We start from the raw sequence: 15,909 nt of genomic DNA, 5'->3' as shown, positions 1-15,909 counted from the left end.
GAAGCAGCAGCAGCAGCACCACCTTTTGTTTTTTGGCTGCAGCAGCAAGGCCCACAGGGCTGGCTAGCTGGCTAGCCAGCAAGCAGGTAGCAATGAAAGTAGGAATCTTTCTTTTTAACCCTGTAAGGGGGTGGTGCACTGTACCCGAAGATACTGCCATATCGGGTCAATGCATAGGGCGACGGAAGCAAGCTTCGAAATCGGCCCCCGTTCTCAAAAATCCATTTAATATATGGTCCCCAGATAGGGGACGTATCAGATATTAAACTGATAAGAACAGATACTACACTTGATCTTAGCCAAAAGGCCGAGAAGCGATAACCGTGAAAGGGGCGGGCCCAACAAGGTCCCCTTCATGGGCACTATCACTGCTTGCTGTCAGGGAGGCTGCCAGACAATTTTCCATGCACACTCTGGGCTGGGGGGCAGTCAACCACCAGTACACACAGCAGAACCTAAACCCATACCATTATTGCTAAGCAGCAAGACAGGGGCCCATTGCACTCCCACGGGGCCTTTTTAAATGCAATCCATAACCCGGATTTGCCAGGAACCCTTCTTACTCCTCCTACTTGCATGTGACACTGGGCTTAGGATCTGCATAGGAAACACACACACAAGCACACACCTACCTTTGTTGCCTGCAGATGCCTCCTTGGCTGTCCCCAAACGGTATCAAACCAACACCCACGGGAAGCTGTAAGCATAGAGGACATGCCTGCACCCCATTGGACTTACCTGTGTGGGTTAAATCCGGGTTATTTGACAACCTATGGCGGTGATGGTTCTGCTCAGGCAGAGCAGTGCTGATGCTCCTCATAAAGCTGTCGCTGCTGTGAAGGTTCTAGGTGACATCACAAATCCCTTTGGTTACATACACAACAAAGCTGGGTTGTTGTTGTTTACACTCTGCAAGGCCTGTGGAAGTGAGTGACATCATAGCACTGTAGTTCTGAGGGTTCAAGATGGATGCAACAATCTCCTGTTGCTTCTATGAAGGCCGTAATAGACGACATCACCAAACAGCTCCATAGTCACATACACAGCAAAGGAGAGATGTTGTTTACACCTAGTGATGTCAGTGGTATTGAGTGACATCACAGCACAGTGCTAAGGCTCCTGGGCCTGGACACAGCAGCGGCTGCAATATCTCAACGGAGAATACGTTTATATCTATGTGTGTGTGTGCGCATATATATATATATATATATATATATATATATATATATATATATATTTCTCCGCCGAAATCACTTTTAAACCCATTTCCACCTTTTTTTCCCTTCTCTTCCTCTTACTTTTTTTTCACGTTTTTTTACGTTTTTCTCCTTTTCGCCTCTTTTCTGGGCGTATTATTCTTCTTTTTCTTCTTTTTTTTCGTCTAATGCATACCCCATCAGTGCAGCAATGCTTATTCAATACCGCCAGCAGATGGAGACACTGGGGGATAATTTTCTAAGGATTTATACTGATTTTTCCTGTCTGAATTTGTCGCACAGAAAGTTGCAGGCCAAATATGTGTGACATTTCTGCGACTTTAGCTTCTAGAGCATTTTTACAACATTATACATAGGTGCTGAATACATAAAAAGCGACTGTTCAGCGACAGACAAGTCGCATCGGCTGAAAGTAGGCCAGAATGTCAGTCCATGTTGGAGCAGGTTTAGATACAGTCTAAAGCATAGATCTCAAAGTCTGTGCACAGAATTTAGCAAGGGCCTCGCACCTTCTGATGCATCAGGTAGGTGCACAATAGCATAGCCTAACCCTCTGTACTTTGGTCTATATTGATGCGGGACATAGACAGCCAGCTGATGACCAATCCATTAGTGCAATGGATGGCTGGAAGCATTTGTCTTTGCCTTTGCAATACCACAGAAGCAATGCATGGTCAATGTACAGCAATGACACACCTGTGTGAACAGCCAGGAGACCCCCCCCCCCCCCCCCCATGTTATGTTACATAGTTACATAGTTAGTACGGTCGAAAAAAGACATATGTCCATCACGTTCAACCAGGGAATTAAGGGGTAGGGGTGTGGCGCGATATTGGGGAAGGGATGAGATTTTATATTTCTTCATAAGCATTAATCTTATTTTGTCAATTAGGAACATTCAGCACCCACCCGCTATCAAGGCAGCTGCCTATCATGTCATGCCCTACCTGCACAGGTGTGCTGGCTACTCAAATGATCCAATTAAGGAGGCCATTTAGTCAGCAGCAGCAGAAGTCCTGTGCCTGGACGCTCCAACAGGGGCCAGACACAAGCAGAAGCAGAAGCAGCAGAAGCAGCAGCAGCACCACCTTTTGTTTTTTGGCTGCAGCAGCAGCAAGGCCCACAGGGCTGGCTAGCTGGCTAGCCAGCAAGCAGGTAGCAATGAAAGTAGGAATCTTTCTTTTTAACCCTGTAAGGGGGTGGTGCACTGTACCCGAAGATACTGCCATATCGGGTCAATGCATAGGGCGACGGAAGCAAGCTTCGAAATCGGCCCCCGTTCTCAAAAATCCATTTAATATATGGTCCCCAGATAGGGGACGTATCAGATATTAAACTGATAAGAACAGATACTACACTTGATCTTAGCCAAAAGGCCGAGAAGCGATAACGGTGAAAGGGGCGGGCCCAACAAGGTCCCCTTCATGGGCACTATCACTGCTTGCTGTCAGGGAGGCTGCCAGACAATTTTCCATGCACACTCTGGGCTGGGGGGCAGTCAACCACCAGTACACACAGCAGAACCTAAACCCATACCATTATTGCTAAGCAGCAAGACAGGGGCCCATTGCACTCCCACGGGGCCTTTTTAAATGCAATCCATAACCCGGATTTGCCAGGAACCCTTCTTACTCCTCCTACTTGCATGTGACACTGGGCTTAGGATCTGCATAGGAAACACACACACAAGCACACACCTACCTTTGTTGCCTGCAGATGCCTCCTTGGCTGTCCCCAAACGGTATCAAACCAACACCCACGGGAAGCTGTAAGCATAGAGGACATGCCTGCACCCCATTGGACTTACCTGTGTGGGTTAAATCCGGGTTATTTGACAACCTATGGCGGTGATGGTTCTGCTCAGGCAGAGCAGTGCTGATGCTCCTCATAAAGCTGTCGCTGCTGTGAAGGTTCTAGGTGACATCACAAATCCCTTTGGTTACATACACAACAAAGCTGGGTTGTTGTTGTTTACACTCTGCAAGGCCTGTGGAAGTGAGTGACATCATAGCACTGTAGTTCTGAGGGTTCAAGATGGATGCAACAATCTCCTGTTGCTTCTATGAAGGCCGTAATAGACGACATCACCAAACAGCTCCATAGTCACATACACAGCAAAGGAGAGATGTTGTTTACACCTAGTGATGTCAGTGGTATTGAGTGACATCACAGCACAGTGCTAAGGCTCCTGGGCCTGGACACAGCAGCGGCTGCAATATCTCAACGGAGAATACGTTTATATCTATGTGTGTGTGTGCGCATATATATATATATATATATATATATATATATATATATATATATATTTCTCCGCCGAAATCACTTTTAAACCCATTTCCACCTTTTTTTCCCTTCTCTTCCTCTTACTTTTTTTTCACGTTTTTTTACGTTTTTCTCCTTTTCGCCTCTTTTCTGGGCGTATTATTCTTCTTTTTCTTCTTTTTTTTCGTCTAATGCATACCCCATCAGTGCAGCAATGCTTATTCAATACCGCCAGCAGATGGAGACACTGGGGGATAATTTTCTAAGGATTTATACTGATTTTTCCTGTCTGAATTTGTCGCACAGAAAGTTGCAGGCCAAATATGAGTGACATTTCTGCGACTTTAGCTTCTAGAGCATTTTTACAACATTATACATAGGTGCTGAATACATAAAAAGCGACTGTTCAGCGACAGACAAGTCGCATCGGCTGAAAGTAGGCCAGAATGTCAGTCCATGTTGGAGCAGGTTTAGATACAGTCTAAAGCATAGATCTCAAAGTCTGTGCACAGAATTTAGCAAGGGCCTCGCACCTTCTGATGCATCAGGTAGGTGCACAATAGCATAGCCTAACCCTCTGTACTTTGGTCTATATTGATGCGGGACATAGACAGCCAGCTGATGACCAATCCATTAGTGCAATGGATGGCTGGAAGCATTTGTCTTTGCCTTTGCAATACCACAGAAGCAATGCATGGTCAATGTACAGCAATGACACACCTGTGTGAACAGCCAGGAGACCCCCCCCCCCCCCCCCCCATGTTATGTTACATAGTTACATAGTTAGTACGGTCGAAAAAAGACATATGTCCATCACGTTCAACCAGGGAATTAAGGGGTAGGGGTGTGGCGCGATATTGGGGAAGGGATGAGATTTTATATTTCTTCATAAGCATTAATCTTATTTTGTCAATTAGGAACATTCAGCACCCACCCGCTATCAAGGCAGCTGCCTATCATGTCATGCCCTACCTGCACAGGTGTGCTGGCTACTCAAATGATCCAATTAAGGAGGCCATTTAGTCAGCAGCAGCAGAAGTCCTGTGCCTGGACGCTCCAACAGGGGCCAGACACAAGCAGAAGCAGAAGCAGCAGAAGCAGCAGCAGCACCACCTTTTGTTTTTTGGCTGCAGCAGCAGCAAGGCCCACAGGGCTGGCTAGCTGGCTAGCCAGCAAGCAGGTAGCAATGAAAGTAGGAATCTTTCTTTTTAACCCTGTAAGGGGGTGGTGCACTGTACCCGAAGATACTGCCATATCGGGTCAATGCATAGGGCGACGGAAGCAAGCTTCGAAATCGGCCCCCGTTCTCAAAAATCCATTTAATATATGGTCCCCAGATAGGGGACGTATCAGATATTAAACTGATAAGAACAGATAAGGTTTCAACAAAATTTTATTGAATAAATAAGAAACCATACAAAATTTAAAACGCAAAATAATAAAAGGTTCACAAAAGTTTTAAAATACAAATAATAAAACCAGTAATAAAAGGAGAAAAAATAAAAATGGCAGGATAAAACATTATACAAATGTCATAAAAACTGATTATACTGTTATTTCGTTCCATAGAGGCAGACACCACATGGATGCTGCCTCGCTGGCCCCCAACTGTTTCTTGTCTCTTAGGTAATAGATGTACATCTCACTCAGGGCCAGCTTTATACAGTTTTTAACATCAATAAAATCATGTTTAAAAAGTAAGATGTTCCTAACTTTCCAGATGGCATTTTTAAAACAATTAATAATCATCCAGCAGATCATCTGCTGTTTAAAATTGGGGCAGTTAAAAAGACCGTAAAAGACACATTCGTGATTAAAATCTTTTAGGCCGCAGGCCCACTTCAAAAGTGGGCCTACCTTCCTCCAAAGCTCCCGTGCAAAAGGGCAGTTCCAAAATATGTGCAGCACCGTTTCGTCCACTCCGCAGCCATCTCTCGGGCACTTGGCTCTCGCCACCAGTCCTCGCCTGTGCTGGAACTCACGAGTAGGGAGGCACTGGTGGACGATTGCCCAGGCAAGATCCCTGTGTACATTCGCCAGAAACTTCCCGTACACGTTCCGCCATACCTTTTTGGATCTTGCCTGTGTGAAATTGGACACTGCCAGGGTAACCTCACTCCGCCTGAGGACCTTTGATACCTTTCTCTGGTCCCCCAGTATGTCAGGCTCCAAATCTTGGAGACCTAGGAGCCTGACTGTCTTTTCCAACACCACATAATGTTTTGGGGGACACAGAAGCACCGGAGCGTTCAGAGGGATGCGCAACCATCTTTTAAAAACCATGCCCGCAGCGTACCTTAAAAAGCAGCTAAAAATGCCATTGGATTTAATAATCTTAAAACAGAAACAGAAATACTTTATGTAAAAGAAAGTAAAAAGGTTAGGAACATCTTTCCCGCCATTATCTCTACTTTTGTACATAAAATCACGCTTTAATTTCTCCATTTTTGAACCCCATAAAAAAGTAAAAACAATTCTAGTTACTTTTTTAATGTATAAAATAGATGGAGGAAATACCATGGCAATGTATAGCATAATAGGGAGTAAAACCATCTTTATTATTAAAATCTTCCCCTCCATGGTAAGGTTTCTAAGATTCCACATTAAAATCTTCTTCTCCATCTTAGCTATAGCTGAATCCCAGTTAGGGCTCCCATCATTGACCTGGTTAAAAACAATACCTAAAACTTTAATTTGATCCTGTTGCATTGTGACTCCTGGGGTGATGGATGAATCCCAGGAGCCAATATAAAAACAGTCACATTTATCTGTGTTTAGCTTAAAACCAGAGACCTCGCAGAAATAGCTGGTGTTCCTCAATGCCCCCCTCATGGATGGAGAGTCCGGGCACAGTATGGTGACATCATCCATGTACCCCAACACCTTTAGATGGGTCCCTCCTCCACCAGGTATCGGTACGCCTCTTACTACCCGGTCTTTTCTGAGGAGGGCCATCAGTGGTTCGATTGCGCAAATAAAAAGGAGTGGGGACAGGGGGCAGCCCTGTTTGACACCTGATAAAAGAGGAACACCGCTGGTTAAAAAGCCATTAACAGAGACTTGACTAAAACAGGATCGGTATAAAAGCATGATTCGGCTTAAAATCGTTTCAGGCACTGCCATCTTTTTAAGAACTAAAAACAGGTATTCATGGGAGACCCTATCAAAGGCTTTTTCAAAGTCTAAGGATAAAATTGCTACAGTTTGATTTCTATCCTTAAAATACCATAAAACATCTCTTAAAATATTTAGGGATTCAGCTATAGACCTTCCAGGTACCCCACAAACCTGATTTGGGTGAACTAATTTATGAATAAAAGGTTTAAAACGGACAGCTAATAACTTGGCTAAAACTTTATAATCGACATTTAAAAGTGTGATGGGGCGCCAATTTTTTAGCATATCCTTTTCACCTTTTTTAAAAAGTAATGATACAATCCCCCTCCTCCAGGAAGGGGGAAGTTCATTAATAATAAAAGTTTCTTTATACAATAAAACCATATCATCCTTTAAAATATCCCAAAAAGCTAAATAAAATTCGATGGGTAAACCATCTTCCCCAGGGGCCTTCCCACTAGAAAAACTTTTAAAAACAAATAAAAGTTCATCTAAGTTAAGATCACGGGATAAAACCTCCTGGTCTAAAACATCTAGCTTAAAATCAAGGGAATTAAGAACATGTTCTAAAAAGGATGGATTAAGATCTTTCTTATTAAAAAGAAGCTGGTAGAAGTTAAAAACTGCATCTAACATGCCTTTTGGAGTGGATTCACCCTCAAGGTTCTGGATGATATCCCTCCTATTCATCACTTTTTTAAAAAAGAAACGGGAACATTTCTCGCCCTCCTCCAGGTGCTGCACATGTGAGTTAAAAATGATTTGTTTCCCTTTCTTTTCTATGGCATGTTTTATTTCAGTTTTAAGGTTTAAAATATCATTTTCTACATCCATACCAGCTTCTTTCAATTTAAAAAGTACATTTAAACGCATGTTAAGAACATAAAACCACTGTTTTTCCATTTTTGCCTTCTTCTTACCTGCTTTGATAAAAAAAAATCTGATTTTAGATTTGGTGCCCTCCCACCAGTGCAGCATAGGCTCGTGGGGTTTTCTTTGTGATTGCCAGCACTGGTAGGTCCGCACAAACTCCTCTTTTATCTCAGGGTCCTCTAGGAGTGTGGTGTTTAATCTCCAGAGGCCCCTTTTTGCTTTTTGCTCCCCCTCTAGCTCCAGGCCCACCAAGAGGAGCTTATGATCAGAGAAGATATTCTGCTCGAGCGTGCATTTCAGGGGTTTAAAAGCTCTAGAGGAAAAAATAAAATCGATTCTGGAGCTCACTCTTCCATTGGACCATGTGGCGCCCGGGTCCTCCGGCAAGAGATCCTTCCAGCAATCTTTCAAATTAAAATCATCAATAAAATTTTTAAGCAGGTAAGAAGTGCGGTCTTTACGATTAATATCCCCACCCTGCCGGTGTTCCCCATCACGTATGCAGTTAAAATCACCTCCCACCAGCAGGGGGGAAGACCCAACACAAAACAGTGGTAAAATTTCAAATAGTTCTGCCCGCTCCTGTTTATCAGGAGGGGCATACACATTTAAAACACGAATTAAAAGTCCATTAAAATATAGATGAATTAAAAGAGCTCTGCCAGGCACAATCTCAGTTACTGTATGAATAGAAAAGGACTGGCCTCGGCAGAGCAGCCCAACACCCACAGAACGACAGTCATTTGCACCGGACCATATGGATGGGCCCAGCTTCCAGTCTTCTTTTAAGTCTTTATAGTCCATTTTACTAGGGATTCCACATTCTTGTAGCAGGCAAAGGTCAAAGTCACATGTCTCTAGATAAGAAAATAAAGCAGCCCTGCGATCAGGGCTCTTTAAGGACCTCACATTGAGTGAGGCAATTTTTACAGGGATAGGCATAGTTTATGGAGAGTCCGTGCTTGGAGAATCAAAGTCAATAATAAGCTGCGTACCGTCATCCCCCGCCTGCGGGGTCATCAGCTCCTTGATGTTCTGAGGGTCGGAGCTTGAGATCGATGATGCCCCGACCCTGAGCTCGCTCTCGTCCGAACTACGGCACGCCGCTTTCCTTTGAATGTCTTCCTCTTCTTCTTCTCTTTGTCTTTTAAATGTCACACTGCTGTCCATATCCTCTGTGTTGCTCTCACTCGATGTAATCTCTGGCCCCCGGCTGATGGATCTGCGTCTTCTTTCATCATTTGACGACTGGAACTGCTGCACAGGGGCCTGTGAGGCCTCTTTTCCGGAACCTTTGCCGCTACCTTGGGAAGTTTTCATCGCTTGTTCCCCAGCAAGCGTTGCTGAGGACTGTTGCTCCAACTTCCCCATCGATCGACGATGGCCAGTTTTACCCACCGGGTCCACTGCTGGCGGGGCAGCAAACCCTGGTTTGGCGCCACTTGTCTTCTTGGCCCTGTCCTGTATAGGCGGAGTAACAGGACCGGGCTCAGACCTGGCCACCTGGCTCCCCCTCCGGCGGGCTTTCACCGGGGCCTCTTCGTCCGGAGCAGGGCGACCCTGGGCCAAGCCAGTACCTGGCTTATGCTGTAATTTTGGGTCCACCTTTGCCCCCACCGAGGCCCGTCGGCTGCCACCCGCCACAGGTGAGCCCCCTTCAGAAGTTTCGGCGGGCTCTTGAGCCAGGTAGGAAGTCGATCGACGTCTTTCAATTTCCCGGGCAGTAAACTCGATCACCCGCCCGGGCTTCGTGGAATCCCCATGGCCTCCCCCTAGCACTACCACCGGTGGGCCCCCCGATGGAGCACCAGAGGTCTTGGGCCTGGACCCATCAGTACCTGCCATCTGGGGTTTGGGCATCTTAAAAAAGGACGTCTTTTGTCCTGTCCCCTCTTTGGGTGGGCCCAGCCTTGACCCACCCATCGTAGTTTTTGCTTTATGGGGACAGGAATTAAAATCGTGATTTTCCTCTCCGCAGAGGTTGCACCTTATCGTATGGCTACATCTTGAGGCTATGTGACCTTCTTGGCCACACCTATTGCAGCGAATCACACGCTCCGTGCCGCAGGTCTCCTGGGTGTGGCCAAACCTCAAGCAATTTCGGCAATACATAGGCATTTGAGGATAGAACAGGAAGCCCCGAACTCTCCCGATGGCAAAATTTGGGGGCGGATGGCAAAGACCCCCAATACCACCGGGATCCTTACGGAGCTTGACCCAGAACTTCCTCTTGCCGTTCCAGAACCGCACGGAGTTCAAGATTTTGTTTGCGAATCGCACCTCTTCGCAGTATCGCCGAAGAAAAGTGGCTATATCCTCCGTGGTCACATGAGGGCTGTGCATAGCCACCACCAACGGTATATGTTCCTCACCATAGAGGAACTGGAACGAAAGACCGTCGAGTCGATCGTCCCTCTGGTCCGCACCAGACAAGGTTGCATAGATGTTATCGCAACACGCCGTGGCCGTGAAGGTGACGGTATACAGGCCACGGCTTTCCTGGTCATTTAGACACAGGATGTCCTCCCTATTGAGGCGGAAGTAGTCAAGAAGAATCACCTCCGCAATGAAGCGGAGGTTCTTCAACTGACGATGGCTCTCCGACACCTCTATGCGGATGGTATTTCGCATCGACATTTCCCCAGAGGGGAAAGCCCAGGAGAACGGCATCTTCCACACCCAGGGACTAAGCCCCTTCCCCAATAGCAGCAGGGGCTCGGAATCCCGCTATAAAAGCGGAACCCTTACCCAAGGCAGAGGTCGGGGGTACCCTAGGTGCTTCTGAAGCTACAGGTAACGCTCAACGTACCGAAAATGCCTTCTGAGACACAAGGTCCCAGAGACAGGGGGATCGCAACCCGTTGTCTGTGGACTAAGCCCGCTCCCCAATAGCAGCAAGGGGGTGAAGTCCCTCCGTAAGGAGAGACAATCCCCCAAGGCCGAGAAGCGGGGTACCACAGACACCTTCCGACCAGACCAAATGCAGATACTACACTTGATCTTAGCCAAAAGGCCGAGAAGCGATAACCGTGAAAGGGGCGGGCCCAACAAGGTCCCCTTCATGGGCACTATCACTGCTTGCTGTCAGGGAGGCTGCCAGACAATTTTCCATGCACACTCTGGGCTGGGGGGCAGTCAACCACCAGTACACACAGCAGAACCTAAACCCATACCATTATTGCTAAGCAGCAAGACAGGGGCCCATTGCACTCCCACGGGGCCTTTTTAAATGCAATCCATAACCCGGATTTGCCAGGAACCCTTCTTACTCCTCCTACTTGCATGTGACACTGGGCTTAGGATCTGCATAGGAAACACACACACAAGCACACACCTACCTTTGTTGCCTGCAGATGCCTCCTTGGCTGTCCCCAAACGGTATCAAACCAACACCCACGGGAAGCTGTAAGCATAGAGGACATGCCTGCACCCCATTGGACTTACCTGTGTGGGTTAAATCCGGGTTATTTGACAACCTATGGCGGTGATGGTTCTGCTCAGGCAGAGCAGTGCTGATGCTCCTCATAAAGCTGTCGCTGCTGTGAAGGTTCTAGGTGACATCACAAATCCCTTTGGTTACATACACAACAAAGCTGGGTTGTTGTTGTTTACACTCTGCAAGGCCTGTGGAAGTGAGTGACATCATAGCACTGTAGTTCTGAGGGTTCAAGATGGATGCAACAATCTCCTGTTGCTTCTATGAAGGCCGTAATAGACGACATCACCAAACAGCTCCATAGTCACATACACAGCAAAGGAGAGATGTTGTTTACACCTAGTGATGTCAGTGGTATTGAGTGACATCACAGCACAGTGCTAAGGCTCCTGGGCCTGGACACAGCAGCGGCTGCAATATCTCAACGGAGAATACGTTTATATCTATGTGTGTGTGTGCGCATATATATATATATATATATATATATATATATATATATATATATATTTCTCCGCCGAAATCACTTTTAAACCCATTTCCACCTTTTTTTCCCTTCTCTTCCTCTTACTTTTTTTTCACGTTTTTTTACGTTTTTCTCCTTTTCGCCTCTTTTCTGGGCGTATTATTCTTCTTTTTCTTCTTTTTTTTCGTCTAATGCATACCCCATCAGTGCAGCAATGCTTATTCAATACCGCCAGCAGATGGAGACACTGGGGGATAATTTTCTAAGGATTTATACTGATTTTTCCTGTCTGAATTTGTCGCACAGAAAGTTGCAGGCCAAATATGTGTGACATTTCTGCGACTTTAGCTTCTAGAGCATTTTTACAACATTATACATAGGTGCTGAATACATAAAAAGCGACTGTTCAGCGACAGACAAGTCGCATCGGCTGAAAGTAGGCCAGAATGTCAGTCCATGTTGGAGCAGGTTTAGATACAGTCTAAAGCATAGATCTCAAAGTCTGTGCACAGAATTTAGCAAGGGCCTCGCACCTTCTGATGCATCAGGTAGGTGCACAATAGCATAGCCTAACCCTCTGTACTTTGGTCTATATTGATGCGGGACATAGACAGCCAGCTGATGACCAATCCATTAGTGCAATGGATGGCTGGAAGCATTTGTCTTTGCCTTTGCAATACCACAGAAGCAATGCATGGTCAATGTACAGCAATGACACACCTGTGTGAACAGCCAGGAGACCCCCCCCCCCATGTTATGTTACATAGTTACATAGTTAGTACGGTCGAAAAAAGACATATGTCCATCACGTTCAACCAGGGAATTAAGGGGTAGGGGTGTGGCGCGATATTGGGGAAGGGATGAGATTTTATATTTCTTCATAAGCATTAATCTTATTTTGTCAATTAGGAACATTCAGCACCCACCCGCTATCAAGGCAGCTGCCTATCATGTCATGCCCTACCTGCACAGGTGTGCTGGCTACTCAAATGATCCAATTAAGGAGGCCATTTAGTCAGCAGCAGCAGAAGTCCTGTGCCTGGACGCTCCAACAGGGGCCAGACACAAGCAGAAGCAGAAGCAGCAGAAGCAGCAGCAGCACCACCTTTTGTTTTTTGGCTGCAGCAGCAGCAAGGCCCACAGGGCTGGCTAGCTGGCTAGCCAGCAAGCAGGTAGCAATGAAAGTAGGAATCTTTCTTTTTAACCCTGTAAGGGGGTGGTGCACTGTACCCGAAGATACTGCCATATCGGGTCAATGCATAGGGCGACGGAAGCAAGCTTCGAAATCGGCCCCCGTTCTCAAAAATCCATTTAATATATGGTCCCCAGATAGGGGACGTATCAGATATTAAACTGATAAGAACAGATACTACACTTGATCTTAGCCAAAAGGCCGAGAAGCGATAACCGTGAAAGGGGCGGGCCCAACAAGGTCCCCTTCATGGGCACTATCACTGCTTGCTGTCAGGGAGGCTGCCAGACAATTTTCCATGCACACTCTGGGCTGGGGGGCAGTCAACCACCAGTACACACAGCAGAACCTAAACCCATACCATTATTGCTAAGCAGCAAGACAGGGGCCCATTGCACTCCCACGGGGCCTTTTTAAATGCAATCCATAACCCGGATTTGCCAGGAACCCTTCTTACTCCTCCTACTTGCATGTGACACTGGGCTTAGGATCTGCATAGGAAACACACACACAAGCACACACCTACCTTTGTTGCCTGCAGATGCCTCCTTGGCTGTCCCCAAACGGTATCAAACCAACACCCACGGGAAGCTGTAAGCATAGAGGACATGCCTGCACCCCATTGGACTTACCTGTGTGGGTTAAATCCGGGTTATTTGACAACCTATGGCGGTGATGGTTCTGCTCAGGCAGAGCAGTGCTGATGCTCCTCATAAAGCTGTCGCTGCTGTGAAGGTTCTAGGTGACATCACAAATCCCTTTGGTTACATACACAACAAAGCTGGGTTGTTGTTGTTTACACTCTGCAAGGCCTGTGGAAGTGAGTGACATCATAGCACTGTAGTTCTGAGGGTTCAAGATGGATGCAACAATCTCCTGTTGCTTCTATGAAGGCCGTAATAGACGACATCACCAAACAGCTCCATAGTCACATACACAGCAAAGGAGAGATGTTGTTTACACCTAGTGATGTCAGTGGTATTGAGTGACATCACAGCACAGTGCTAAGGCTCCTGGGCCTGGACACAGCAGCGGCTGCAATATCTCAACGGAGAATACGTTTATATCTATGTGTGTGTGTGCGCATATATATATATATATATATATATATATATATATATATATATATACTATATATTTCTCCGCCGAAATCACTTTTAAACCCATTTCCACCTTTTTTTCCCTTCTCTTCCTCTTACTTTTTTTTCACGTTTTTTTACGTTTTTCTCCTTTTCGCCTCTTTTCTGGGCGTATTATTCTTCTTTTTCTTCTTTTTTTTCGTCTAATGCATACCCCATCAGTGCAGCAATGCTTATTCAATACCGCCAGCAGATGGAGACACTGGGGGATAATTTTCTAAGGATTTATACTGATTTTTCCTGTCTGAATTTGTCGCACAGAAAGTTGCAGGCCAAATATGTGTGACATTTCTGCGACTTTAGCTTCTAGAGCATTTTTACAACATTATACATAGGTGCTGAATACATAAAAAGCGACTGTTCAGCGACAGACAAGTCGCATCGGCTGAAAGTAGGCCAGAATGTCAGTCCATGTTGGAGCAGGTTTAGATACAGTCTAAAGCATAGATCTCAAAGTCTGTGCACAGAATTTAGCAAGGGCCTCGCACCTTCTGATGCATCAGGTAGGTGCACAATAGCATAGCCTAACCCTCTGTACTTTGGTCTATATTGATGCGGGACATAGACAGCCAGCTGATGACCAATCCATTAGTGCAATGGATGGCTGGAAGCATTTGTCTTTGCCTTTGCAATACCACAGAAGCAATGCATGGTCAATGTACAGCAATGACACACCTGTGTGAACAGCCAGGAGACCCCCCCCCCCCCATGTTATGTTACATAGTTACATAGTTAGTACGGTCGAAAAAAGACATATGTCCATCACGTTCAACCAGGGAATTAAGGGGTAGGGGTGTGGCGCGATATTGGGGAAGGGATGAGATTTTATATTTCTTCATAAGCATTAATCTTATTTTGTCAATTAGGAACATTCAGCACCCACCCGCTATCAAGGCAGCTGCCTATCATGTCATGCCCTACCTGCACAGGTGTGCTGGCTACTCAAATGATCCAATTAAGGAGGCCATTTAGTCAGCAGCAGCAGAAGTCCTGTGCCTGGACGCTCCAACAGGGGCCAGACACAAGCAGAAGCAGAAGCAGCAGAAGCAGCAGCAGCACCACCTTTTGTTTTTTGGCTGCAGCAGCAGCAAGGCCCACAGGGCTGGCTAGCTGGCTAGCCAGCAAGCAGGTAGCAATGAAAGTAGGAATCTTTCTTTTTAACCCTGTAAGGGGGTGGTGCACTGTACCCGAAGATACTGCCATATCGGGTCAATGCATAGGGCGACGGAAGCAAGCTTCGAAATCGGCCCCCGTTCTCAAAAATCCATTTAATATATGGTCCCCAGATAGGGGACGTATCAGATATTAAACTGATAAGAACAGATACTACACTTGATCTTAGCCAAAAGGCCGAGAAGCGATAACCGTGAAAGGGGCGGGCCCAACAAGGTCCCCTTCATGGGCACTATCACTGCTTGCTGTCAGGGAGGCTGCCAGACAATTTTCCATGCACACTCTGGGCTGGGGGGCAGTCAACCACCAGTACACACAGCAGAACCTAAACCCATACCATTATTGCTAAGCAGCAAGACAGGGGCCCATTGCACTCCCACGGGGCCTTTTTAAATGCAATCCATAACCCGGATTTGCCAGGAACCCTTCTTACTCCTCCTACTTGCATGTGACACTGGGCTTAGGATCTGCATAGGAAACACACACACAAGCACACACCTACCTTTGTTGCCTGCAGATGCCTCCTTGGCTGTCCCCAAACGGTATCAAACCAACACCCACGGGAAGCTGTAAGCATAGAGGACATGCCTGCACCCCATTGGACTTACCTGTGTGGGTTAAATCCGGGTTATTTGACAACCTATGGCGGTGATGGTTCTGCTCAGGCAGAGCAGTGCTGATGCTCCTCATAAAGCTGTCGCTGCTGTGAAGGTTCTAGGTGACATCACAAATCCCTTTGGTTACATACACAACAAAGCTGGGTTGTTGTTGTTTACACTCTGCAAGGCCTGTGGAAGTGAGTGACATCATAGCACTGTAGTTCTGAGGGTTCAAGATGGATGCAACAATCTCCTGTTGCTTCTATGAAGGCCGTAATAGACGACATCACCAAACAGCTCCATAGTCACATACACAGCAAAGGAGAGATGTTGTTTACACCTAGTGATGTCAGTGGTATTGAGTGACATCACAGCACAGTGCTAAGGCTCCTGGGCCTGGACACAGCAGCGGCTGCAATATCTCAACGGAGAATACGT

At 46.3% G+C, this 15,909-nt stretch overlaps 5 non-coding genes and 1 pseudogene across 5 annotated transcripts; all 6 read right to left on the bottom strand.

Annotated features, from left to right (window-relative positions):
* Positions 1–128: 128 nt before the first annotated feature.
* On the bottom strand, positions 129–319 carry LOC130321531 (U2 spliceosomal RNA). Its single transcript, XR_008867240.1, has one exon. It is a non-coding gene; the product is annotated as a U2 spliceosomal RNA (small nuclear RNA).
* A 2,095-nt stretch (positions 320–2,414) lies between these two features.
* On the bottom strand, positions 2,415–2,605 carry LOC130321530 (U2 spliceosomal RNA). Its single transcript, XR_008867239.1, has one exon. It is a non-coding gene; the product is annotated as a U2 spliceosomal RNA (small nuclear RNA).
* Positions 2,606–4,701: 2,096 nt separating this feature from the next.
* On the bottom strand, positions 4,702–4,887 carry LOC130321541 (U2 spliceosomal RNA). Its single transcript, XR_008867249.1, has one exon. It is a non-coding gene; the product is annotated as a U2 spliceosomal RNA (small nuclear RNA).
* A 5,389-nt stretch (positions 4,888–10,276) lies between these two features.
* On the bottom strand, positions 10,277–10,494 carry LOC130321545 (U2 spliceosomal RNA; annotated as a pseudogene).
* Positions 10,495–12,582: 2,088 nt separating this feature from the next.
* LOC130321529 (U2 spliceosomal RNA) lies at positions 12,583–12,773 on the bottom strand. Its single transcript, XR_008867238.1, has one exon. It is a non-coding gene; the product is annotated as a U2 spliceosomal RNA (small nuclear RNA).
* A 2,097-nt stretch (positions 12,774–14,870) lies between these two features.
* LOC130321549 (U2 spliceosomal RNA) lies at positions 14,871–15,061 on the bottom strand. The gene has a single exon (XR_008867254.1). It is a non-coding gene; the product is annotated as a U2 spliceosomal RNA (small nuclear RNA).
* Positions 15,062–15,909: the final 848 nt, after the last annotated feature.

This window comes from Hyla sarda, unplaced genomic scaffold, assembly GCF_029499605.1.
Source record: "Hyla sarda isolate aHylSar1 unplaced genomic scaffold, aHylSar1.hap1 scaffold_2276, whole genome shotgun sequence".
Classification (NCBI taxonomy): Eukaryota; Metazoa; Chordata; class Amphibia; order Anura; family Hylidae; genus Hyla; species Hyla sarda.
Note: the sequence above shows the minus strand (reverse complement) of the source record. Positions and strands in the feature narration are given on the sequence as shown.